This window comes from Hyperolius riggenbachi, chromosome 1 (genome assembly GCF_040937935.1).
Source record: "Hyperolius riggenbachi isolate aHypRig1 chromosome 1, aHypRig1.pri, whole genome shotgun sequence".
NCBI lineage: Eukaryota > Metazoa > Chordata > Amphibia > Anura > Hyperoliidae > Hyperolius > Hyperolius riggenbachi.
Genome location: NC_090646.1, coordinates 533,835,778 through 533,860,936, shown reverse-complemented (window position 1 = coordinate 533,860,936; position 25,159 = coordinate 533,835,778). Strand labels below are relative to the sequence as shown.

At 43.1% G+C, this 25,159-nt stretch overlaps 1 protein-coding gene across 1 annotated transcript in view; it reads left to right on the top strand.

The window, feature by feature from the left end:
* Window positions 1-25,159, top strand: part of CHSY3 (chondroitin sulfate synthase 3) — a 480,130-nt gene that overhangs the window by 271,674 nt on the left and 183,297 nt on the right. The window lies entirely within an intron of this gene.

Below are 25,159 nucleotides of genomic sequence, written 5' to 3'. Positions count from 1 at the left end.
CAGTGAAGGGGCTTGCGTATCACAATATAGCAATGACCGATGATATATATATATATATATCATATATGAGTGTGTCGGGGGGCACACCCACCCACCATCCCACGATAATAAGGTCGTTGCTTCATTGTGGACAGACCAAGTTTGATCAGCTGGACAGTCACTGTTCTGTCATTCAGCTACCTCAGCCCGGCGACCATATGGGCTTGAAAACAGCCACGGCCTGCACTGTCGCCATGGTGCGCACCAGTCCAGCATGGCCATCACTATACAAACAGCTGTTTGCGGTGTGTTACACAATGAGTTTGGTGTGTCAGTGTGAAGCAGTACTATAATTACACTCCCTGATTGATGTATACACATGCAAGATGTTTTAAAGCACTTTAGGCCTGCAGTTTAGCATGCAATGTGATTTCTGCCCTTTAAGAGAACCGGAGGTGGGTTTGAAGAATATTATCTGCATACAGAGGCTGGATCTGCCTATACAGCCCAGCCTCTGGTGCTATCCCAAACCCCCCTAAGGTCCCCCTGCACTCTGCAATCCCTCATAAATCACAGCCACGCTGCTGACAAACAGCTTGTCAGAGCTGGCTGTGTTTATCTCTGTAGTGTCAGTCTGCTGCTCTCCCCGCCTCCTGCAGAACTCCAGTCCCGCCTGCATCCATTCCCTCCCTGCTGATTAGAGGGAAGGGACGGGGGCAGGGACCGGAGCTATGCAGGAGGCGGGGGAGCAGCTGAGACTGACACTACAGATGTAAACACAGCCTCACAGCACGGCTGTGATTTATGAGGGATTGCAGAGTGCAGGGGGACCTTAGTGGGGTTTGGGATAGCAACAGAGGCTGGGCTGTATAGGCAGATCCAGCCTCTGTATGCAGATAACATTCTTTAAACACACCTCGGGTTCTCTTTAAAATGCTGCTTTGCCTCAAATCCAGATTTTTCACCGGGACTTTTGGGATCTATCCCACTCCGCCATGCAAAACTCCAGGTGTTAGACCCCTTGAAACATCTTTTCCATCACTTTTGTGGCCAGCATAAGTGTTTCTATTTTTCAAAGTTCGCCTCCCCATTGAAGTTTATTGCAGTTCGCGGAAGTTCACGCAAACCAAACTTTTGGTGGAAGTTCGTGAACCCGGTTCGCGAACCGAAAATCGGAGGTTCGGGTCATCTCTACTTGGAAAGTCATCAGTGTACAACTTTTGTCCTCCTGTTGTGCTGAAACTGGAGGCTGCTAATGTCTATTTTACATGCAGAAAATGGAAGGATATGATTCGTTTCATCCTTATCCTAAGTCAGAAACCACACTGACCTCACTCGTTGCTGTAGCAGCTGAAAATCATGTTTGGGTTTGTTTTTTGTACCACAAAAAGGAATCAGCCAAAAGCCCTCACAGAAAAGTACATGTGCTACAATAAGCATTTCCAACAATTTTAAAGTCATTGGGATTCAGTTAAAAAACAAACAAACCCAGATACTTGCCAAAGGAGAGAGAAGGCTCTGGGTCCAATAGAGCAGGGTTGCCAACTCATCCCTTTAAATACTGACACATCTAAGTTATACAGATTCTGGGGCTTCTCACACATAATCAGTGCCTAAACTGCTTCTTACTAATCACAAGACATGTATAATTCATAAGTGTCCGTATTTAAAGGGATGAGTTGGCAACACTGCTATAGAGCCTTCCCTCTCCTCTCCTGGTGACCTCTGTACAGCGCTGGCTTCCCCGTTTAAATCCCCTGCCCCAGGGGACTTCGGAAGTCTTCGGGAGCAGAGTCCTCATGAAGACAGGTGGCTCCATACTGCGCACGTGTGAGTGCGCAAGAAAGGGCGCTTGTGCGTGCGTAGTCTGGAACGGTTCGTCTTCAGGAGCACTCAGGCTTTCAAAGACTTCTGAAGCCTCCCTTCGGCGGCAGAATTTGACCAAATTGGTCGAATACTGCTACGGGGGAGCCAGTGCTGGAACAGAGACTGGGAGAGGAGAGGGAAGGCTCTATAGCAGGGCTTTTCAACCCTGTCCTCAAGTACCACCAACAGTGCATGTTTTGTGGAAATCCACAGAGGCAGTTAATAAGCTCTGCTGAGACACTAATTACCTCACCTGTAGTTTTCTGCAAAACATGCACTGTTGGTGGTACTTGAGGACAGGGTTGAAAAGCCCTGCTCTATAGGACCCAGAGCCTTCCCTCTCCATAAGTAAGTATCTGGCTTAAAAAGAAAAAAAAAAAAACAGGTTCCCAATGACTTTAAAGGGAACCGAGCATCATTTTCAACTCCCAGGTCAACTCAGTAGCAAATTAAAAATGCATGCTAAAATATGGTTCATTATTAAAAAACAAAAAACTCTAACCTTTCCTTTTTACTTTTAAGGGTTAATTACAGGCAGTATTCCTCTTTCTCTGGCCAAGCTGTCAGTCACAAGCAACAGAAAAGGACTCTAATTTACTTAATTGACCACTGGCTAAAATTCAAACCCATTGAGCATTAGGGTGGGGGGAGGAGAGGGAAGACTGAAATACAAAGAGATAAGATAAGTGACTTGTTGAACTTCACACCGAGGCTGGATAACTGCAGTGAAAAGGGAGCAGGGGGAGTTAGCTTCTCAAACATGGCAGGCCTTTCAACTATTTGACAACAGGAGCTGCTCAGATCCCTTTACGGCTAGGTTCACGGTGGTCAGTTGCATAACATACCCATTATGAGTGTGAATTGCAATGGAGAATGCACATAGACTTTAATACAAAGCCTGCATGCAGCAAGTTAGAATAGTGTGTGATCAGTTACAAAGCAGTACTGTGAACAGCCCCATAGAATTGTATGGGCAGTGAGCTGACATGCAGAATTATTCTGCAATGCAACTGACCACTGTGAACAGGACATAAGAGCTTGTTTTTTTCCATTTTATTTATGTTGTATATGTTGCTGCAGAGTTTACATTCACAGATTGTGTTGTACTTAGCAGCACATGGAGGGTTAGACTAGACATACTTAGATTTGAATGAGTATAAATTGTTGTTGGAATATAATGCAGGCAAAGTTGCCTGACCATCCTGTGCATCACTCACTACCATGTACGCCTGCAGGACTTCTCAAGAACCGCTCCCAACCATATGGAACTCCCTCCCACCCCCCCCTTAGGTTAACATGCCACGCATGGAGAGGTACTTGACAAATATATATGTAAATAGCATACATAAATATTTGGCCATGTAGAGGATTGTTTTTCATAAATGAACGCACACATAAGAGAGGTTACTTAATGAATAACATCCAGATAAGTGAGACACTAGTAAATATTGCATGGTAGGTGCTAAATTTGGAAACACTTAAGAAAATCCTAAATAAATATTGCTACAAATATATGTAAAATATTCCTAGGCAGGCTAGAGCATGTGAGAAAGAGAAATATATATATATTTTTCGGAATACCAATATGTTAGGTAAATAAACAGAAGTGAAGGCACAGAAGCTGGTTATAAAAAGATGTCTCACCAAAAACAGCAGGTAGTGCGGTATCTGCATAGCTTTAATCTTTCTGCTAAAGTTCTGCAACTGCTAAAATCGTTCCAGACCTGGAGACAGATCTCTGTGTGCATTTTTTTTTTTTTGTGAGCAGAACAGGCAGTCAGAATTACTAAGCATAGGGGCACAGCAAATGGCCAGTCCTGTGTTATGTCACTTCAAATAAAACTCAAATCTCTTATAAGCAGAGAAACCAATATAATGACACTTTATTAAAGAAATCCTATGACCTGAACAGAGTAAACAAATGTTACTTACAGTACCTTAGGAGGTAAGCGTCTGGATCCTAATGACGTTTCCCCCTCCCTCCTCGGCCAGTTCATTCCAGCGCTGACACCCCTGAGCGGATCACAACAGCAATAACAACAGTGGCCCACTTGCGTAGGCACACTAGCAGTTTCCCCGCTCGGGCTTCAGCGGAAATAGCCAAGCATGATTGGGTCCACTCTACTGTATCCCCCTCTGTGCATGGAACTCTCAGTAAACGAACATTCCGCAGAGATCACCTGGCAGGACTAAAGATGTCACCACCTATGATACATTTCAGAATTTAGATTGGGGCAAGGAAAGATTTTACAATGGACTGTGAAAAAAATGTAAGTAGTTTATAAATGAATATTGTAAAAAAATAAACTATTTTATTCATTATGTTCTTTTCAATACAGTTGCTTTTTAATAGGATCCTCAAGACCCTATAGTGATACATTATGCTGACTGCTAAAGAGCTTCATGCACACACTAGAGGGTTCTCGGTCAAGGCGGCCAGTTGGGGCCATCTCTGCTGAAAATCTAGTGTCTATATGGTGACTCCGATGTGTCACAGAGAGATCCAGCATGCTAGATCATTTCATTGAAGCGCATTGTTCTCCTCCTTTCTCTTCCCGCTGGAAGCTGCTCCATCATGGGCCATACCATCTTCTCTCCTTTCCCCTCCAAAGTAAAAGAACGCATCTGCCTGTAGGCTAGCAACATTGAATGGAAATGAATGGAAACTCTTGATTGGGTGGTTAGAAAGTGGGTTGCAGTAATTCCTATCTGCTTCTGGCAGGTGGTTAAATATTTAACCATTTTTACTAACCCCTCTGCCATTTGCACGTCAAATGCCTGGAAACTACCCAAGTCAGTGGAAGAACTTCACACTGGTGTCCCCCTGTTCTATGCTTCAAGCCCCAGAACCTGCTTCCTAGCCACAGAGAGATGCTGTAGGACAGAAAGAGGACAGTTTATTAGTAATTATCACTGTGCAAAGTGCATGTAGTAGCAATCAGTACAACACCACTGCAGGACAAGTTAGCTACTAAGTCTGGCCATACAAATACTTAAAGAGTTACTGGCCACCACTGTTGCCACACATGCACCCTTAGATATGTTATATGGTCATGCTTCTCTTCAAGCACCAGTATGGCCATACTGCACCTGCGCAAATACAGCCACGCCTGCATTGTGAGCCAGAGCTGCTTGTTCGTGAGCGGCTCCTTGCTACTCTTCAGGTGCAGCTATGCTCACGCAGGAGCAGCACGGCTGTACTCGTGCATAAAGAGGAGCATGGAGGCAATCAGGAAATAGGTTCTGGCCAGTGGAGGTCTGGATGAGGATGTGGGAAGCCTCTGAAGGATCAAAAGGCTTCCCTCTTCTTAGGTAAGTACCTGTTTTTCGTTTTTTTTGTCACTTCGGGCTTGTTTTAAGAATTGTTGCCTGTGGCTCTAGCTGAAGTGCAAGTGCCTCAGTAATGCACATCTGTAGTGCTTTGCCAAGGAGCACTGACCTACAGAGGGCTAATGGGAGAGACAGCAGAACTGTGACCTGTGTCTATATTTTGTCCTTGAAAGATCATTAATGCTGTGCAAACTCTGTTCTCCCTCATTTAGACTGGCTAGATTTATCAGTTATTTACAGCGGATAAAAAACTCCTACCCTTATGTGCTTAAATATAAGTCGCCCTCTTGTATAAGTGGACTCCAATATTTGACCCTTTTAAGCTGTTTTTTTTATTGACTCAAGTATAAGTCTACCCAGCAAAGTTAATGGCTGCACTTAGGGACCAGAAAAAATGAACAGCTGCACTTGAGGGCCAGTAGAGTTTAATGAGTGCACTGCATACAGTATTGCAGCCATTAAACCCTTCTGTCCCTTAAGTACAGCCCACGGCTGCATGGTGGCGTAGTGGTTTGCGCTCTCGCCTTGGAACGCTGGGTCCCTGGTTTGAATCTCAGCCATGTCAACATCTGCAAGGAGTTTGTATGTTCTCCCCTTGTCTGCGTGGGTTTCCTCCGGGTACTCCGGTTTCCTCCCACATCCCCAAAACATACAGATAAGGTAATTGGATTCCACCTAAATTGGCCCTAGACTACGATACATACACTACCCAATACATACATAGATGTAGGACTATGGTAGGGATTAGATTGTGAGCCCCTCAGAGGGACAGTTAGTGACAAGACAATATATATACTGTACAGCGCTGTGGAAGATGTCGGCGCTATATAAATACTAAATAATAATAATAACTTCCCTAGGCCCACAAGTGCAGCGATCATTCACAAGTGCAGCCCAGTATCCCAAGGGCCATTTATTTGTTAAATGTTGGGGCCGGGACTTTCAGATGTGTGCTTTCTTGGCATTTCCTTTATCAAGTATCACTTTCCACAGGGTAAATTTGCTGCAAATGGGAATGTAACTAATAGTACACACATTACTCAGTGTGCTCAGTGTGCTCAGCATTGCTAGAGACTAGTGTATAAGTCGACCCCTATACTTTTATTTAGCAAGTCAGACCTAAATTTCTAGACTTATACTCAAGTATACACAGTACTTATTTTAAAGGATTCTTTTTACCTTTATATAAAGTACCAAAATTCTAGCACTATTTTAGAATGTGTGATCTCAGATGCTTTTTTTTTAGGACAGCCTGTGTTAGGTATAATAAGCTACATAAAATCAATACTTGTGTAATTGCTCTGCAGCATCTGTGATGTTACATGCTTCCAACAATAAATTATTATTATTACAGCAGCTTATTATATCTTAGTCATAAATCAACAAATGATGTGTATCAGAGTTGTTAGCGGAGGCTGTTGGGAGATATCGCTGGCGGAGCATATAGCTGTGTTTCTCTGTACGGTTATTTCTTGGGATGTCCTCCAGCGTTTGAGATGCTCTCCTCTGCAGTTACATCTGCTTCCCAAGAACTGACTATTCTCACCACTTTTATTTAGGAACACTTTCCAGGAAAGTTATGAGGTCTTTCAGGAAACCAAAGCAGTTTTTCCTCCCCTCTCTTAAGAAGAAGAAATTTAAAATAGTTTTTGGACATTGTTTTTTCCAGTCAAGTGAGTCATTGGTATGGCAGCCACTGAACATCACTTCTTCTTGTTACAGAAAAAAACTGTAGCAGTTTAGGGTCCTCTATTTGTAGGGACATGATATGCAATGTATTTGCTAGCCTCCAGCTCACGTGAAAGCCTGATGTATGGATTTATCTTTAGTGTTGAGATGTTGGGGAATAGATGCCATAAATCACAGAATATTGTTCCTGCAGCTAGGACTTCTGCATGCCGTAGGATTTACAACACAGCCATGTTTCCGTGTTCTACATATTTCACATTGCTACCATCTGGGATGTGACAGATTATGATAGGGAAGGACCAAAAATAACTGCGATGACTTGACACAACAATAATATACAATTTAATTTACATTGTTGGCAATAGCGTAATGAACTTATTTACTGATAGACAATTTAGCCATCTGCGGGAATGCTTAGAGAAAAACAGTAGGTGGGAATGCCAGCGGAGGACAGTATTGGTATTGTTTGAAAATTAAGCAAATACTTCCAGATGGCAATGAAAAACAAGCATATATTGTGAGGGATGCAAAGAACCATGTGAAATGTGTTTACTTAAAAAGAGCACCTGGAGTTTTATGAGCAATTGTATGAAAGAATTTTTATCTCTTTGTGTAATCATCATCAACTCCCAAAAGTCACTCCAGTCATCAGTGGTGAGACTCGCTACTTTGGTACACTATGTCTGCATTACTCCACCCCACCAGCATTCTCACCATCATGGAAGCAAATCTATAGGACAGATGAGTATTCAAATGGGAATGAACACTGTCTGTTCTCATAGGATGTTATTGTGTCTGTGCACCCAGTATTTTGCAGTCCATCCTGTAAAAATGGTGCAGGAATGGGACCCTGCATTATATTTGCTGTGATCCATGTTTTGTTTTTTTTGAACAATAGGAATCACCTGTGTTTCTCGGAGGTTTAGAAAAAACGTGCCGAAGAAGTACAATTTCTACACAAGTGGGAACTGAGCCTTAGGGCCCGTTCAGATCACAAATGCGGATGGCCATGCATGCGGAAACGCAACGCGTACGAACGCACGCCATCCACATTTGTGTGCGTTGCGTGGCTGATCCCATCACTGAAAAGTGAATGGGACAGCCACACGTTTTAGCAAAATCTGCGTGCAGCATGCGCTCCCGGACCGCACAGGTCCGGAACGCATGCCGTGTGAACATCAGACATTGCACTCTATGCAATGTCTGATGTCGTGCGTGTCGGCCACCTGCACGCGTTTCCAAAACGCGGCTGGAAACGCGTGCAGTGTGAACGGGCCCTTATGGTGCTGAGTCAAAACATGTACAGCTATTCAGGAACCTCTTGCCACATAACCCTTTCCTTGCATGGCAATTAAAACTAACCTCTTTGGTGTCCAAATGACCTACCTAATGAATTAGCTAGCACCATTTTAAATGATACCTGACTGGTAGTCTTGCTTCAGGTCAGGTATACTTTAAATATAATAATACTGAACAATACTTGTTTATGTTGGATCTGTCATGCAGTTCCCAAAGTAAAGGCTAACAGATATTTTTAATGGACAGTGCACTCACTATACACGTTATGAGGAACACCTGTGCACCTGCTTATTCATACACTTATCTAATTATCCAGACATGGCTTCAGGTCTATATATAACATTCTTTGAAAATGGGTCAGCACCTCCAGAAAGAATTATAGCTCTTTAAATGTAAAACATAGCTTTTTATTTAGTTTCCATTAATAGATAACAAGTGGTGTGGGGCTGTTCTCCAGTGACAGGTTTTTAGCCTTTCCTCAGACTGGTCAGACCCACACTAAAACCCCATACTGCACACACACCTTACACATAGAAACCTGGCCACGTGGACAAATCAGAAGGGAGCACCCGATTGGATTTAATAGAGAACTGCACCTGAAACAGCGGGCTGTCGCTGGAGAACAGCCCCGCACAACTTGTTACCTTTTAATGAAAACTAAATTAAAAGCTATGTTTAAGAGCGATAATTCTTTCTGGAGGTGCTGACCCATTTCGAAGACTGTATTGTACCGCCTCAGGGGTACTGAAGGACTGCCAGATTATAGCACCCCCTTCTGAAGTTACATGGGGGCTGACCACACCAGGTCAAGAGGCCTATACATAACATCATGCAGATACAGGTCAGAGCTTTAGTTAATGCTATCATCAAACACCACTAATAGAAACATGTGATGTCAATGCTTTTGATTATGACATTATTGTTGCTGCTAGATGGGCTGGTGTATTTCTCTAACTGCTGACCTCCTGGAATTCTCATGACCAACAATCTATGGTTAACCTAGAATATTGTGAAACATGAAAAACATCCAGTACGTCAGTTACATAGTAACATTCGTTTGATTGACAAAAAGACATCCTTTTAACCAGGAAATATGGTACAACCCTAGCCTGCCCTTACATATCCCAGGTGATCCATAGGAAGGGGAAAAAAAACAAAAAACATCAAAGACTTGGACCAATTAGCCGCTAATTCTGCAGACAGAAATATCTAGTTAATGAGGGAAGTCAGATAAGAACGACAAAGCTGGCAATTCACTGAAGAACTCAGAAAAAGACTGTAATATGTTAGTTGCTTTAAGGGTGGGGCTGTGGTATGAATGATGGAGGTGTGGATGTGTAGATGAACTTCTGAGTGGAACTGTTTTGCATATTTTATTATTATTTATTAACATAGCATTCTTAATGAGGTGCTCAGTGAGTGCATGATGACTGGAGATTCATAGTGCTCGGTTAGTGACTTATACATACATTGGCTGCAATTCACTAAAAAGTGTCTGGTAAAAAATATTAGCTTGGTACCAATCTAGCGCTGAGTGATATGTTGATGCTTTATAAATACAATAAATAAATACAGCATTTGGTATTTTATGCTTTTTAAAAAAAAAAAACTTCATACGTGGTAATAGCTTGGTAATTTACTGAAGAACTGCATGACAATTCACTAAGACCTGTTTGGTAATGAGTAGTAGTCTAACCAGCTATGGCTTAGGTCTCGGTGGTGAGTTGTCTTTTGCTACATTGATGTTCTCCCCCTACTGGCCAGAGATGTGGTGATTCTTCTGGCACAAATGGTCTGCCTAAACCATGATACAGAGAAAACATTCTCTGCATCAGTCTTCCCTGTTCACATCAAAAGGGTGACAAGGAAGCACCCTGCTCCTGCAGCTTGTGTTTTTTGTTTATTTTATGATGTCCTGCCCAGCAGTACATCGGTACCAATGGGGTAAGTAGTTAGACAGGGTGGCTCCTCCTTTTAGCTAGCTCCTTTGCCTTTCCTTTTTTTCAAATGGCTGGTTGTTAGTGACAGACAGCTCCATGCAGGAGGTAAAATACTAAACATCTCACTTGGTTTACCACATGGTCTAATCTTTGGTAATTGACATTTATTGAGGTATTTACCACACCAATCGGTAATTTACCTCACTAGTCTGTAATCTTAAGATTTTCTCATGCGGTAACAGCCTTAGTCATACCGTCCACAAGAGGAGGGGACTTATATGAGAGACTATTGAGGAAAGAGGCAATGTGGATTTTTAATCTGGGTACCAGGGTACTGCATAGCCTGAATACAAGGTGGGATCTAACCTTAGTTACCTGAAGACTCTAGTTTACATGTATTATCTTCAATAGGACTGTGGGTTGTGTCCTTCCCTCTTTCTTCTTTTTTCTCCCCTCTTCTCTTCCTGGCTTGTCCTACATGTCCTACATGGTGCCGAGTGCCCCTTCCTTTAGCAATATTATTCAGGGTTTTGCTCCTTCTTTGCGTTGCCTTTTATACATTTTTTCTCATTTAACCTCTGTATATTTGTATTTTTTACTTGTATTTGCATTAAATTGTATAAGTGGAGGATGAGGACCTTGTCAGCACCTCCTCCTGCTCTTAAACCACTCCCATGTTGGGGGATGGACTTGGGGCGGACATTTTTGTACTGACATTTTTATATATACAGTGGTGTGAAAAACCTATTTGCCCCCTTCCTGATTTCTTATTCTTTTGCATGTTTGTCACACCTAAATGTTTCTGCTCATCAAAAACCGTTAACTATTAGTCAAAGATAACATAATTGAACACAAAATGCAGTTTTAAATGATGGTTTTTATTATTTAGTGAGAAAAAAAACTCAAAATCTACATGGCTCTGTGTGAAAAAGTGATTGTCCCCCTTTTTACAAAATAACTTAACTGTGGTTTATCACACCTGAGTTCAATTTCTGCAGTCACCTCCAGGCCTGATTACTGCCACATCTGTTTCAATCAAGAAATCACTTAAATAGCAGCTATTTGACACAGAGAAGTAGACCAAAAGCACCTCAAAAGCTAGACATCATGCCAAGATCCAAAGAAATTCAGGAACAAATGAGAACAAAAGTACTGTAATTGAGATCTATCAGTCTGGTAAAGGTTATAAAGCCATTTCTAAAGCTTTGGGACTCCAGGACTCCAGTGAACCACAGTGAGAGCCATTATCCACAAATGGCAAAAACATGGAACAGTGATGAACCTTCCCAGGAGTGGTCGGCCGACCAAAATTACCCCCAAGAGCGCAGAGAAAACTAATCCGAGAGGCCACAAAAGACCCCAGGACAACATCTAAAGAACTGCAGGCCTCACTTGCCTCAATTAAGGTCAGTGTCCACAACTCCACCATAAGAAAGAGACTGGGCAAAAATGGCCTGCATGGCAGATATCCAAGGCGCAAACCACTTTTAAGCAAAAAGAACATTAAGGCTCGTCTCAATTTTGCTAAAAAACATCTCAATATTGCCAAGACTTTGGGGAAAATACCTTGTGGACCGACGAGACAAAAGTTGAACTTTTTGGAAGGTGCGTGTCCCGTTACATCTGGCGTAGAAGTAACACAGCATTTCAGCAAAAGAACATCATACCAACAGTAAAATATGGTGGTGGTAGTGTGATGGTCTGGGGTTGTTTTGCTGCTTCAGGACCTGGAAGGCTTGCTGTGATAGATGGAACCATGAATTCTACTGTCTACCAAAAAATCCTGAAGGAGAATGTCCGGCCATCTGTTTGTCAACTCAAGCTGAAGCGATCTTGGGTGCTGCAGCAGGACAATGACCCAAAACACACCAGCAAATCCGCCTCTGAATGGCTGAAGAAAAACAAAATGAAGACTTTGGAGTGGCCTAGTCAAAGTCCTGACCTGAATCCTATTGAGATGTTGTGGCATGACCTTAAAAAGGTGGTTCATGCTAGAAAACCCTCAAATAAAGCTGAATTACAACAATTCTGCAAAGATGAGTGGGTCAAAATTCCTCCAGAGCATTGTAAAAGACTCGTTGCAAGTTATCGCAAACGCTTGATTGCAGTTATTGCTGCTAAGGGTGGCCCAACCAGTTATTAGGTTCAGGGGGCAATTTCTTTTTCACACAGGGCCATGTAGGTTTTGAGGTTTTTTTCTCACTAAATAATAAAATCCATCATTTAAAACTGTATTTTGTGTTCAATTATGTTATCTTTGACTAATAGTTAACGGTTTTTGATGAGCAGAAACATTTAAGTGTGACAAACATGCAAAAGAATGAGAAATCAGGAAGGGGGCAAATAGTTTTTCACACCACTGTATGTGTGTGCTGCCAGTTATGTGTTAGCTATGAATAAGGACGGTTAGTCCGAAACATGTTAGCTATGTAAAGCCTGCCGTGGAGATTTTGCATACGTCCACAATAAAGTTCTATGCTTCACTACTAAGTGCGGACGATTTTTCCTTCAACAGCCTTAGGGCTCGTTCACACTTAAAATCGCAGAACGCCAGCGATTACCGCCGGCGTTTTGCGGGAGCGATTAGCGCGGAAAAATCACTGGACACTGCGGCGGTTTTGGAGCGATCGCGATTAGCGTGCTATGCACGCTAATCACGATCGCAAATCACGGAACGCTCGTCGCCGACAAACCGCTGCATGCAGCGCGGTTGCGGTTATTGCTAACCGCAACCGCGGCAGTGAGAACACTGCCACTCGCTACATTGTATAGCGGTTTGCCGTGAGCGAGAATCGCACGATTCCCGCTCAGGTGTGAACGGGCCTTTAGTGACATTCAACAAGATGTTTGGTAAAATCAGCTGTTTGCTGCTTTACGAAATACTGTAAGGTTTTGTGAATTGAGGCCATTGTGTCCAGATAAATTAGAGCTGTCAGTAGACTGATGATAGAAGAGGTGTTGGTGGGGGCAGCAAGTTCTGAACAGCATCATAATTTAACTGCGGGGCTTACTAATTAGAGTTACTCGCCTCGATACCAAACATTTTATTAATACATCAAGCTTGCTGTCACTTAGAGAACCAGCTCATTCATTTCTTTTTAATATGAAAGATAAAACGCATAAAAATAAAACATCCTTTGTTAGATGAGGTTGCCTTGGCCAAATCTAAATCTGCAGAGCTGAAGTGTAATTACAGCAATATCTTAATTGTATGTTGAAGCGTAGAAAATAAGGCTGGCGTGTGTTCTGAGGTAAGAATAAAAACTGTATTCCATTTCCTGGTCAGCTTGTTTTCAAGGGTTATAAATTCAGTCACAGTGGGTTCTTTATCACTCCAGATGTTTCAGTAATCCAAGCAGCATATAATTCTGTCAAGAACAATTCTGCATTGTTCACTCAATATTACAACCAGAGATTTCCAAAACAAGTCCTCAGAGAGCCGCACAATGTATTCCGACTCACATGCAATAAGCCTGGTAGACCCAGAGATGTTTTCTGTCAATTGCTCTTTGCAGAGAAGAAAGTCGACAGATTACTTATAATGGCAGAAAATATTCCTGCAGATCTATCTTACATTAGTGAACACTTATGGGTTTCTCCTTTCAGCAAGCAAGATGAGAGCCTTGTTTCGGGTGCCGTTAGCCTAGATATGACTTACAGATAGCTTGCTTTCTTTAGTGCTCTGCCCCGCATCTGTTTACAATGCTTCTTTGGAAAAAGCTTTGGAAAGGCGAGTTTTTGTTAAAGGCTGAAAATCAAGCTGTGAGTTCAGCAGAGCAGGATGGAAGAGGAGAGGTAAAACTAAACCAAGTGAATCTTAAAGTGGTACGAAACTCAGTATTTCTTCTTTGCTCAAAAGATTATTTACAGCCTTAAATCTACTACAAAATTTGGATTTTCTTGTCGGTTGTGATACATAGGAAGCAAAGATTGGTTCGTTGTTGGTGTAGTGAACAAATATTCTGATCGCTTGAACGATTTTTCGCTAGAAATGGTATCGTTAGTGGCCACCTTTATGCATATGTTCCAACTTTTAGGGATGGTAAAGAGGGACACCTTTAGTATTTAATGGACACACCCCCAGCATGCCTTTAGTTGTACTGTAAATCCATTAATAATCCAATGGAAATATGCAATTTTTCTAAACGGAGAAACAAACTGGAGTGCTTGTAAATGTGTTGTAGCAGGAGTCATTCTTAGAAATCCATTAAACTTGCTCACCATTTAGTTCAGCTGTTGTAGTCGGCACTGCTAGCATAGGCAGATTAGGCTATTCAAGAAGTGGCAGCCTGTTGGGACTCTCCGTACCTCTGGACTGTTGAGCATTTTCAATCCCCTTTGAAGCTGGGTCTGCAGGATTTTGCAGTGACCTGGCTGCAGTAATCGCCTCTCTCCTTTCCTCTAGCTGGAAAAAAAGGTCAGCAGAGAGAGGAAATGGCAGCAAAAATGAACAGGAATCCATCTTCCAGAAAGGTTGAACTCTTAGATATGATGTTTTTATTGGATGTAGCATCTCATTTATTTAAAACATTTAATAATAATCAATAGCCTTTATTGCATCTGGAAACCCCTGTCTCACTTTCTGCAATCGTTTTGATATGCTTGAATGGACCTCATCATGCAGCTGCTAGAATAGCCTAGGAATCTGCATTGGGAGGACCCTCTGTGAAGATCAGCAATCCACCTGATCTTGTGGGTAGGTCCTGGCACTGCCCCCAATACAATGTTGTAAAAGGTCATCTGCTTGTAATATATGAACAAAGCTGAGGCAAATATGGATATGTAAGAACAAGTCACTGTCACATGACCTTAGCTGATAATACCATTCTCCATGGCCATTCTCCCAGCCCCGCATATTGCATAAGCTGCAGCAGGTGCTCAAAAAAATCTTCAAACGTTTATAGGCAACATACTTTAGAAATCTCATTACAGGCACAAATGTTTCCCTAAACTTGTGTAGGTACTACTCCTTGATTATCTCTTGTCCAATAAATCAATTGTAAAATACATGGTGAGGAGCCCAGACATTGGTCACTTCCTGTAGCATAGACCGTCATTGCTGTGGGCTGCAACCTTTCCAGAGAGATTCAGTGTGTGCCTTCCTCTTTGCAGTGAACAGTGCAGATGATACAATCCAGGCAACAGTATTGGCCAACTCCACAGAACTAGAAAACTGTCTCCCTAAACTCTGTGCTTCCAGTCATGTGATCAAAATTTCAAGATGGACTTTTTAGTGGCAGAAACCTCAGATGGCACGAAGAGGAAACATCTGAGCACTTTTGATTATCAAGCTGTAAGATTATATTTTTATAACTCTCTGGAGCTGGATGGTAAATATGTTACATTGTTATTGATACCCGACCACATTTATAGTATTAGACTGAAAGCAGTTATAATAACAGCAGGTAACGATCATTAACATTTTAATTTTTTTAATACATATAAATGTACCATTCTCCCAGATTAAAATGCACTATAAATTACTTTTTTTTCCTATGCTGTCACTTACAGTATGTAGTTATAATCTGACAAGCTTTGGACTAGTCCATCTCTTCATGGTTGATCCTCTGTGAGTGCTTTTGTAAGAAAAAGGTAATACTGACTGAGAAGGAGATGGACTAGTCCAATATCTTTAGACTTACCGGTTTTTACTACCTACTAAGAGACAGCAACATAGTAAAAAAAAAGTCATTTTAATTTACTCTAGAGAAATGTATATTTTATTTGTATGTATTTTGAATTCTACCAATTTTTTTTCTTTGCAATAGTAGTTAAAAAAACATTTTTGAAAAAAAATATTATTTTTGTAGCTGGGATGGCTTTGTTAATTTCACATCACAAACCTCTATTGGAGGCAAAGTGAGTCCTCATCAGTTGACCATAAGGAATCCTATAGGAAACTGCTGTTGCTGCGCATTACCTCCACAATACAGGGTCTTGCCATTTTTAACATGAAGCTGAAGTTAGTTTGCTGTTAGACAAAAGCATATTGGATATGGTACTTTTTTCCCTTTGTCTGCTCAGAGGCACACGTTCTCTGACTGCCAAGAAACTTTGATGAGTTCCAGTTTTGCTTCCTAAGAACAGACACTTTTAAACATTGCCAAATGGAGTGTAGGCTGAGAAAATGATTACCCCTTCTCGGGGAGAGGATCGCTCAGCCTTTACTTCTAGATTGAAATGGAAAATTGTGACATGTCTCAATGATGGCGTATTTGGCGAGGAAGAGAGTTAATATTTTGCCTAATGTATTCATACTCTCCTACATTGATAGTGCGATGCAGTAAAGCATGCTAAATGACCCGGAAGAGCTGTGACCAGATTATGGAAAACGGGAATGATTGTAACGACGTTTTAATGTAACAAATACATTTTCATTCTCTATTTCAGTTAAAAGCTCCAGTAACAAGAAAAGTAGATATTGTTTAGAATTTGGTCTTGCTTCCCTCGCTATAAAAGGCAAATGGATTTTGCATGGAAATAAACGACTGTGTTTCTCTGCAATGTAGGATAATACTGCAAATCACCCTGTGAAATGCATTATATACCAACACATACATGTCTTCCCCACCTGCTTTCCAATGCTCATTTAACTGTAGGGAGGCTGCCATGTTTTATTTTTCCTTTTGTGCAATACCAGTTGCCTGACTGTCCTGATGATCCTCTCTAATTCTTTTAGCCATAGACCCTGAACAAGCATGCAGCAGATCAAGTGTATCCAACATTAATGTCGGAATTGACAAGATAAGCTGCATGCTTGTTTCTGGTATTACTCAGGCACTGCTACATCCACATAGATCAGGAGGGCTGCCAGGCAACTGGTATTGCACAAAAGGAAAAAAAACATGTCAGCCTCCCTACAGTTGTCCTATAAATGCCATTTTCCTGGCTGTCACGCTGCTGGTCTCCACCCAGTGTAGAACAAGCATGTATGCAGTGGGTTTATAGTAGAGTCACAACTGCCAGGCAAGCTGCATTTTCTATGAACATCAGTAATGGTACCCCCTGTATTTTTCACAGACCAAGTTGGCAGATTGATCAAAACCACTATAAACCTAATTAGGGCAAACATTTTTCTGTAATGTAACCTTTTTACACACTGGAGAGGATAAGGGAAGAGTTAAAGGGTAACTTTACCCAAATACAGTAGTAGGGGAAAAATAAATAGATAATTGCAAAATGAGAAGTCAAATAATAGAATATAGATCAAAAAATGATTGATATTTGCCTTGTAATTAATTCATGTTGGTCCACCGTGAGCCTGCAGGTCATCATCTTCACAACTGGCATACAGGAAGAAAACCAGACACTCCCCACTGCCATTATCTATACAAATAGACTCCAGGATCCATATTCAATTCACTTTTCTCCTGAGTTTTTTACTAGGAGATTAGATTTCTTCTTCTCTCCAAAATAACTTTTCAGTACTTAATTGAAAAAGTATTACAAAGTGGGTAAAAAAAATATTGAATGTATTTTGAGTACTTTCTCACATGCTGAGAGCTTTAGGGCCGGTTCAGACGGACGTCTGCCCAGCGTCGCTGTTGATGACGTGCGGCGGCTGCTGCGCGGCTGCGCGGTCAGGCTGTCAGTAGCCTTCGCGTCGCGTCCGAATGCGGTCGGAGTTTTTATTCCCCTAGGGGGACACTAGCCATCACGGTTGGCTGCATGTAGCTTCCAGGTCGGCAACGAAAGCAAGCGGAAATCGTGACCTGATTGCCGCGTTCGTGTAAACGCGTGTAAAAGCTCGAATGGGAGCGTTTAATGCGACGTTCCGAACGCTTGCGGTAAACGCTCCACAAGCGTCCGTCTGAACCGGCCCTTAAACATATTTTGAGGTTGTGAACATATCTGCTGGGAGGCAAATCAGGAGAAAAGTTCGCTGATCTTTAACTATTTGACCTCTGAGGGTTTTTTTTTTTACCAGAGAAGAGTAAATAGAAAAAAACTTAGACATACCTGGGGATTCCTCTTGCCCCTTCCACAGGCGCAGAACGTTCCTAGCCACGGGAGCGAGACAGAGGAGTGCACTGCGCATGCGCTGACTGGCTGCCACTGGCCGAAATGATGGGACCCGTTACCCAAGATGCACAAGGCTGAGGAGTGTGGTGTGGGAGCGATTAGGCCGGAGGGAGCTGGAAGAAGCTCCAGGTATGTATACATTCTTTAGGTCTCTTTCACAGTGCGACGTTAAAGTCGCACGTTAGAAAATTTTATACCGCACAGCAATACTAAGTCTGTGCAACATTCACAGTGCACACGTTGCTTGTGTGTAACGTGTAGCAATATTTAGAAAGTGCTGCATGCTGTGCGTTTAGCAATAAATCTGCTGTGTTGTGTGTGTTGCACATGCTCAGTAATGTTGTTTTTTTTAATGTAACGCATGCGCCGTTTTCGTTCCATCACTGTGCGACGAAAACGGCACACCAAAAGGGCTAAAGAATGTACTATAATGTCCAAGTTATAGTCTTTCAATGCGTTGCATTAGGGGCACGTTATGCGACCTTAACGTCCCACTGTGAAAGAGGCCTTAAAGCAGAACTGAAGATCTTAAAAAAAACAAGAGTTTCACTAACCTGGGGCTTCTGCCAACCCCTTGCAATCTTCCTGTCCCGCGCCGTCCTCCACAATCCTCTGTTCTCCCACCACCAGGTTTGATGTGGATCACTACTTTAAATGCGGTGAAAGAATGAGCACCACTTCCATTCATGCATTCAAGCGAATAGAGCTGTAGATCACCACTAAAGGGTAAGTATAATAGGTGATCAAAACACTGAAGGTTACTTTAAAGGGAATCCGAGGTGAAAGGTATATGAAGGCTGACAGGTTTGTTTCCTTTTAAATAATGCACATTGCCTGGCTGTCCTGCTGATCCTTTAAAGGGGAACTGAAGTAAGAGGTATACGGATGCTGCCATATTTATTTCCTTTTAATCAATACCAGTTGCCTGGCAGCCCTGCTGGTCTATTTCTATGCAGTAGTATCTGAATAACACCAGAAACAAGCATGCAGCTAGTCTTGTCAGATCTGACTTTAAAGTCTGAAACACCTGATCTGCTGTATGCTTGTTCCGGGGCTATGGCTAATCGTATTAGAGGCAGAGGATCAGCAGGGCTGCCAGGCAACTGGTATTGCTTAAAAGGAAATAAACATGGCAGCCTCCATATACCTCTCTTCAGTTCTTCTTCAGGCTGCTTACACACCAAGACGTTACAGGCGCACGTTAGTGCGCCTGTAACGCTCTCCCAACGCACAGCAATGTAACACAAGTGGGCTGTTCACACAGCCCACGTTGCGTTACATGTAACGCTGCACGTTCTCCGCAAAGTGCAGCATGCTACGGCGTTGGAGCGGCTATAGCCGCGTTAGACTGTTTGCAAATGCGCAGTGGGGGGCAGAGAGGAGGCGGGGAGAGCCAGCTACAGTAGCCGCGCACATGGCTACTTAATATTCACTGCACTGGCGGGCGCTGATTGGCCGGCGGGACCACGTGATGCGGAGTGTCTCGCTCCACATCACGTGGACCCGCTGGCCAATCAGCGCCACTCTGGGAGACATTATAGGACTCGAGCCGCCTAACGCGGCTCACTCTACCGTCGGCTCTTGCAGCACCATACGTTGTGTTAGGTGCACGTTATGCGACCTTAACGTGGCACCTAACGCAACGTCTTGGTGTGCAAGTAGCCTAAAGCCATAGAACCTGAACAAGCATTCAGATCAGTTGTCTATGACAAATCTGAAAAGATTAGCTGCATGCTTGTTTCAGGTGTGTGATTTAGACCCTACTGACCAGAAAGATCAGCAGGACTGCCAGGTAAGTGGTATTATTTAAAAGGAAATAAATATGGCAGCTTCCATAGGTCTCACACCTGGGGTTCCTTTTAATAAAGCAGATCACTGCTTAATATGCATGGTGATCTTAAAGCAGCACTGGCAAGAGGTGTCAATCTTTAGTGATTTCGGCGCTGTTTCATAAATAAGCCCCATAGAGCTGAGCTGCAGATACCTTTATAACATAGCGGCTCAGTGGAAATGATAGCACCACGAGGTATATAAGAAGAGCAGGGTTACATGGAGTATCTGACAGAAAGACCTCTAGCTCACACACATTCTGCACATCTGCTTCACATTCAGAATCTCTCATCGTAAAACAAATATTTGCCTATCGCCATGATAAAACTAGCATCAAGGAAAAGGCTGCTTATGTTAAGCTGCTGTTCTGCAGCTACCATTCCAGTCTTCACGTATTATCGCCAAAGTAGTGGATTGTAACTGCTGCTCTAGAGGATTACAGCCGCAGACTAAGAGAAAAGCTACATTTATCCATTAGACGGCTCGTACAATTATTCCTCTGGAGTCAGATTAATGGCATTTTGGATCTTCATGTCTCCCATAAAAGACGGGCATGACTTGGCTTTAAACCTTTAGTGTGGCGGCAGTGGACCCCACTTATATCACATCTCCTTACAGCAGCTTATGGCCGATGTGCTCATTTATAAAGCTGTTATAAGCTGCAGCGTAATGCTGGGAAGTTGTATTCTTTATGTTTGCCTTTAAAATATGCACCGATCAACACTGACATTAAAAACTACTGACAGGTGATGTGAATATCATTGATTATCTTGTTAAAATGACACATGCAAAGGAGTGGGATGTATTGAACAGTTGTTTTTTAATGGTGACATGATGGAAGCAGGGACAATGGGCAACTTGAAGAAGAGCCAAACTGTCATGGCTAGGTGACTGAATCACTAATAGGGCAGGTCCTATGGGGTGCAGCAGGTAATAGTGGTGCAGGGCCATTTGGAAGTTTTGGTGCTGCCATAGTCCACAACATAATTTGCGGATATGGCGGTGCTCAAATTACTCAGTAATAGATAGTGGCAGTGACAGTGGCGGGGGTCAGTAAGTGCCGTACAGTGTTCGGCTAGGCAAACTTCGGATAACGGCAGAGATAGCGGCAGGGAGGAGTAAGCGGTGCTCATGGTTCCTCTGGTTTGGCGCTTGTTAGGCAGAGGTAGATGGGAGGTCAGTGTTACAGAGGTTTATCTAGAGGGGTGCAGGCATGACTCGTGCCCTGTGCCTGCTTCTATGCTGCACCGCCATGATTGCCCCTGTGCTGCGCTCCATCCTTGCCCCTGTGCTGTGCTGCCATGCCTCCCCCTGTGTTGCACCGCCACGCCTGCCTCATGCCTCCCCGTCACTCAGACCTCATAACAGATTAATTCTGTTATCTGGGGAGCATGGCTACTTAATTTATGTACGTAGGGCTCACTTGGTTTAGTGTTAGAAAAGAGGGCAGAGAAGACATAAGAAAAGATATTTCCCAAAAAGTAACTTCAGCAGCAATATCCCAAGCCAAAAAACCCAGGCAACCATAACACATGTACTTTAAAAACAGCATCCTTTCTCAAGGGGAAGGAGGCTCTTACCGGGTAGGGGGTGCAATTGTAGTGTAAAGAGGAGAGTTAGTAGGAGATAGGCTAGGGAAGCTGATAGCGGAGTATCAGTAAAATGACCCATATTCTAACTATAGGCAATATTTTTACTCCTTATCTGGCGCCATAATACCTGGGTGCCTTTTTTACATATACACCTGTGGGGTATTAATGAAATGCAGTGGCTATTACCTACTTAAAGTAGTCCAAAGAAGGACAGCAGCTGACCCAGTAACATAGTCATGGGTATCCAAGGCTCATCGATATACATGGGAAGTGAATGCTAGCCTATCTTGTTTGATTCCACAGAACAGGTGCTGTAGCACAAAGTGCTGAACAATGTAATGTTAGCCATGTACACAGTGCATCCCAGCTTACTGCATCTTGTCAGAGTAGCCTCACATCAGTTGGAGTGTTTATGTGGACCCCTGTCCACCAGAGGCTTATTGTGAGCATCAGAACTGGGCTAACAAAATGCAACCTGGGCTAATGAATCTCATTTCTTTTAGATAATGTGGATGTTTCTTCGGTAACTACCAGTTAGCTATCTAAACATTGTGGTTGACCAAGTACATTCCTTCATGGTGATTACAATCCCTAATGACAGAGGACTTCAACGTACTGTTGGTGTTCAGATTCAGGAACCTGCATTCAGAAACCCAAATCGTGCTGAACACCGCACTTCAGCCCCCAAGCTAATGGAGAGGGTCACAGGGCGGTCACTCTCGTCGTGCTCCACCTGACTCTGGTGGTCCCTCCTTCCGGTTTGGTAGGCGGATGCATCGGTGTCTTGGGAAGCACAACATGGACCGCAACCCTTGTTGCCTTGTTTCTTGTGGACCCCACCATGATACTGTCCAATAGCCAGTGTTGCCAACCCTAAAAATCATATTTTCCTAACAAAGGTATAAAAATTTACTGAGAACAACCCCACCAAAAAAAATATGAGCGTGGTCATGCAAAAGAACATGGGCGAGGTCATGGGTGGAGCCAAATGAACATGAACTTAGCAGTGCTGTAAGTGGGCCTGCCAGGCAAAACATTTGATGAAAGGATACCCCAACTGAAATGTGACATGATGAGATAGACATGTGTATGTACAGTGCCTAGCACACAGATAACTATGCTGCCTTCCTTTTTTTTTTCTTTCTCTGCCTGAAAGAGTTAAATATCAGGTATGTAAGTGGCTGACTCAGTCTTGACTCAGACAGGAAGTGACTACAGTGTGACCCTCACTGATAAGAAATTCCAACTATAAATCACTTTCCTAGCAGAAAATGGCTTCTGAGAGCAAGAAAGAGGTAAAAAAGGGGAATTTCTTATCAGTGAGGGTCACACTGTAGTCACTTCCTGTCTGAGTCAGGACTGAGTCAGCCACTTACATACCTGATATTTAACTCTTTCAGGCAGAGAAAGAAAAAAAAGAACACAGCATAGTTATCTGTGTGCTAGGCACTGTACATACACATGTCTATCTCATCATGTCACATTTCAGTTGGGGTATCCTTGAAGCCCCCTCTCCTACAAAAAATAATGCCCACAAGTAAAAAAAAAAAAAATGGGTTTCCAAATGCAGTACCCTGTGATGCTAGTATCCCTGGGTCAGATTCCATTGGGCAACTTCAGAGGTCTTGTGAGGTCTACATACCAGTGGGTCAAAGCTGTATTGGTTGCACAAGGCGGACCTACATAATACCAGGCAGATGGTTGTGTATTTTGGCTAATCAGGGTCTGCCTTCCCACCACCATGGGAAATATTTCCACTGCTGTAGAGCAGAGAAGATAACTGGTAATTTGCTTTCTTAATTGATAAAACATGAAATGACTAAGCATTCTGCTAGAGCACTTCAGTGAGAAAGTTTTCCAGCTGGTCAGATTTCCCAGCATAATGTATGAGCTGTCCTGTGCAGTTTCTTCATCCGCCGCAGTTCATGATTATTTATTATTTAACATAAGCTATATGCCAGAAATAAAGAATGTTTCTAATGTAAGATTCCTGCCACAGATAACAGTCCTGAGCTAGCTACACATGTGTGGCCTAACGTCTATAGCGGTTATCTCATTGACATTTCACTTAGTCGTATCATAATTAATGATTGATCAAGTTTGCGGTAACTCACATCTGTCTTTCATTGTTATCATTGTACTTCTAAAAGCACTCAAATTGTAGCATTTACCAAGCCATGATACAGGAAAGCTGAGAAACAGATAACTCAACAATAAAATAACATGTTAATAGCACAGAGGTAGCAAGCAGGGAGAATGCTGGGTAGTGCTTTCTACAGCTGACTTGCACTGCCATTGGCTCCTTCAGGTTTGCAATATCATGCACAGCAGTTCAAGCAGTGGTAACAGTTATTGCTGCTTTACAAATAGCGTACCCAGCAAGCTTATGGTGAGTTAAAACTCCTAGGAGTGTGTAAAGGGCTACAAAGGACCAAAAAGCCCTCATACTATAATGTTATGAAAACGAAAAGTTTGCCTTCTTAAAACAGAAGGTATTTAGGAGTATTCAGACTGGAGTGAGCATATGTCTCCACCGGCGTACCTACCGGGGATGCGACCCCCTCAGCCGCAGGGGGGCCCGGGGCTGCTCTGGGGCCTGCTCACTGTGCGTGGAGGGAGCACTGCTCTGGACCCCCCAGCAAGGTGCTCAACTGGCCGCAGCGTCTGATAGACGCTGCGCCAGTTCATTCCCCGCAGCCCCGCTCCAGCAGCCTGCATAGTCTCCGGCAGGCAGAGCAGGACTACGGCAAGATGGCCGCCGAAGAAGCTCTACACTGGAGACTATTTGTGTCTCTAGTACAGGGCTTCAGCAGCCATCTTGCCGTAGCCCTGCACTCTGCCTGTCAGCGCGGGAGATGTGCTGCAGGAGGACTCGGGGAGCTGCGAGCCAGATGCCGGGAGAGGAGAAGACTTCTGTCAGGTAAGTAAATTGTTTTTTTTTCACAGGTGCATTTTTTTTTCTAGTGTCTGCTGCCTACATTGTGATTTTCAGGTGTCTGCTGCACACATTATGATTTTCTGGTGTCTGCTGCCTACATTGTGATTTTCAGGTGTCTGCTGCCCACATTACGATTTTCTGGTCACTGCTGCCCACATTGCGATTTTCTGGTGTCTGCTGCCCACATTACAATTTTCAGGTGTCTGCTGCCCACATTACGATTTTCTGGTCACTGCTGCCCACATTGCGATTTTCTGGTGTCTGCTGCCCACATTACGATTTTCAGGTGTCTGCTGCCCATATTATGATTTTCTGGTGTCTGCTGCCCACATTACGATTTTCAGGTGCCTGCTGCCCACATTATGATTTTCTGGTGTCTGCTGCCCATATTATGATTTTCTGGTGTCTGCTGCCCACATTGCGATTTTCAGGTGTCTGCTGCCCACATTACGATTTTCTGGTCACTGCTGCCCACATTGCGATTTTCTGGTCGCTGCTGCCCACATTGCGATTTTCAGGTGTCTGCTGCCCACATTACGATTTTCAGGTGTCTGCTGCCCACATTACGATTTTCAGGTGTCTGCTGCCCACATTACGATTTTTAGGTGTCTGCTGCCCACATTGCGATTTTCAGGTGTCTGCTGCCCACATTGCGATTTTCAGGTGTCTGCTGC